The 3,327-nt window shown below is 35.6% G+C and overlaps 1 protein-coding gene across 3 annotated transcripts in view; it reads right to left on the bottom strand.

The window, feature by feature from the left end:
* Positions 1-3,327, bottom strand: part of kiaa0513 (KIAA0513 ortholog) — a 51,033-nt gene that overhangs the window by 13,556 nt on the left and 34,150 nt on the right. The gene's annotated exons all lie outside the window — the stretch shown is intronic.

The following is a 3,327-nucleotide window of genomic DNA, read 5'->3' on the forward strand; positions in this document are numbered from 1 at the left end:
ACGTCTTTGCTCCACAGTAAATCTTTGCTGTCATCCCGCATTTTGTTTTTGTTTACTTTGTAGCCAGTTCAGTTTTAGTTTCGTTGTGCATAGCCTTCCCGACGCTTCAATGCCTTTTCTATTATTTATAATTTCTATTTACAATTAGCTACCGGCTGCCACCTACTGATATGGAAGAGTATTACATGGTTACTCTGCCGAGCTCTAGACAGCACCGACACTCAACAACAACACATCATTTGCAGACTATAATTACTGGTTTGCAAAAAATATTTTAACCCAAATAGGTGACATTATATGATCTACCACGGCACACCAGACTGTATCTCACGGCACAGTGGTGTGCCGCAGCGCAGTGGTTGAAAAAAACTGGTCTAAAGGTACCCTTTCACCTTTTAGGCACCAAGTTCAGATCCTTAATCTCATAGTCAGACCCTTTGCTGGTGCAGTGGCCCTGTGGATTCAGTTGCAAAACAATGTCTCAGCTGTTCCTGAATGTAGATTTATTTACCGACACGTGCATCATCTTTGCAAACAGCGATCTATGGCTAATTTACAATATGGCTGCAGAAACTCTTACACATAGCACACACTTCTACAATGCTAAATATTTCCTGTGGTGTACCTCAGGGATCAATACTAGGACCTAAATTATTCAATATCTATATAAATTACATTTGTAAAGTTACAAGAGATTTAAAGTTAGTATTATTTGCGGATGATACAACAGCGTTTTGTTCAGGAGAGAACACTCAGAAGATAATACAAATAATAACAGAAGAAATGAACAAATTAAAAAAATGGTTTGACAAAAACAGACTATCATTGAATCTCAGTAAAACTATAATAATGCTATTTGGTAACAGTAGAAAAGAAAGTCAAACACAAATACAAATAGACGGAATAGAAATTGAAATAGTAAATGAAACCAAATTTCTAGGTATAATGATTGATGATAAATTGAACTGGAAACCTCATGTAAAAAATATACAACATAAAGTAGCAAGAAATACGTCAATAATGAATAAAGCCAAGTATGTTCTAGACCAAAAATCACTTCATATTCTCTACTGCTCACTAGTGTTACCATATCTGAGTTACTGTGTAGAAATATGGGGAAATAATTACAAAAGAACACTTCATTCACTAACAGTGTTACAAAAAAGATCAGTTAGAATAATACATAATGTTGGATATAGAGAACATACAAACCCTTTATTTATTGAATCAAAGATACTGAAATTCCACGACATAGTGGAATTGCAAACAGCTAAGATTATACACAAAGCAAACTATAACCTGCTTCCCAAGAATATACAACCAGTCTTCTCAACAAAAGAAGAGAAATATAATCTTAGAGAAAAATGTAATTTAAAACATTTGTATGCACGTACAACACTTAAGACCTTCAGTATATCAGTATGTGGAATTAAATTATGGAATGGATTAAGCAAAGCAATCAAACAATGTACTAATATGATCCACTTCAAGAAACTCTTCAAACTGGAAGTGTTTACAAAGTACAAAAATGAAGAACCATGATAAACATTCTGATTTTACTCACCCATTCATTCTCAAAATAATCTGATTTATCTCATCGTATGGAATAAAACTTACTTCACCAATTATTTATTTATGTATTTGTATTGTGATTACTTATTACTTATGGAGTATACATTGTGAATACATTGAGAACAGGAAGTGAACAAAAGTTTTAGCAAGTGTTATGTAAAGAAAAGGGGTAGGATTAAATAAACTCTGCTTCTTCCTACTCCTTTTCGAACATGTTGAAAAGAGAAACTGGAAATTGTGATGTATCATGTTGTATGCTTGCATGTTCGAAATAAACTCAAACTCAACTCAACTCAATGTGATTGTAATGATATTTAGAACATAGCAGGGGTCGGCTACCTTTTGGGCCCGTTTCTAACAAATCAAAACCCTCTTGGAGCCACAAAACCTATTTGATCACTGTATGGAAGTTACTGCTACATAAATAGTTTCATTTAACGCATAGTCACGTTCCTGTCTTGTTCCCACCATATTTTGCATGTTGCTATTCTGGATCTGGATGTGTTGTCACCAGTGTTAGTCAAACTACTTTGAAAAATAATGAATTAAAGTTTATACTCGTGTCCAGATACCAATATTTTGGTACCGGTACATAAATGTTTGATACTTTTCTGCACTTTGTTACTTTTCTAAATAAAGGGGACCGCAAAATATGGCATTATTTGCTTTATTTTAACAAAAATCTTAGGGCACATTAAACATATGTTTGTTATTGCAAGTTTGTCCTTAAATAAAATAGTGAATATACAAGACAACTTGTCTTTTATTAGTAAGTAAGCAAACAAAAGCTCCAATTTAAAGTTAAAGTTAAAGTACCAATGATTGTCACACACACACGAAGTGTGGTGAATTTAACCTCTGCATTTGACCCATCCCCTTGATTACCCCCTGGGAAGTGAGGGGAGCAGTGGGCAGCAGCGGTGCCGCACCCGGGAATCATTTATGGTGATTTAACCCCTATTTCCAACCCTTGATGCTGAGTGCCAAGCAGGGAGGCAATGGGTCCCATTTTTGTAGTCTTTGTTATGACTCGGCCGGGGTTTGAACACACAATCTACCGATCTCAGGACGGACACTCTAACCACTAGGCCACTGAGATGGCTAGTCTGAGATTTAGTCTGCTGACGTATGCAGTAACATATTGTCATTTTCCATTCCATGATTTTGTCAACATTATTAAGGACAAGTGGTAGAAACTGAATTATTAACCTACTTGTTCATTTCATGTTAATATCTGCTTACATTCTCTTTTAACATGTTCTATCTACACTTCTGTTAAAATGTAATAGTCATTTATTCTTTTGTTGTTTGGATGCTTTACATTAGATTTGGATGATACCACAAATTTGGGTATCGATCCGATACCAAGTAGTTACAGGATCTTACATTGGTCATAGTCAAAGTCCTCTTGTGTCCAGGGACCAGTTTCCTGAGTTTATAAACATAATACCATTTTTTTTAAAAGAAAGATGTGATGCCAAAAAATAGACGTAATCACAGTAGTAGCGACTAGATACGGTCTTGTACTTGGTATCATACAGTGGATGTTAGGTGTAGATCCACCATGGCATTTGTTTACATTCTGAGGCCGGTGAACTATGGTGTTTAGTGAAGCATGTTTAGCTATTCCTTATCCTGCAGGGATGATACCTGTAAGAAACTTACTTTTTTTGTCGCCATGGAGGCGAGGATTAGTGATTTAGAAGTAGCTAAAACACTGCCGACTGGGACTGGCTTTAAGGCTCTAGCTAGCTA

Source organism: Nerophis ophidion, linkage group LG12, assembly GCF_033978795.1.
Source record: "Nerophis ophidion isolate RoL-2023_Sa linkage group LG12, RoL_Noph_v1.0, whole genome shotgun sequence".
In the NCBI taxonomy this organism is placed as follows: Eukaryota; Metazoa; Chordata; class Actinopteri; order Syngnathiformes; family Syngnathidae; genus Nerophis; species Nerophis ophidion.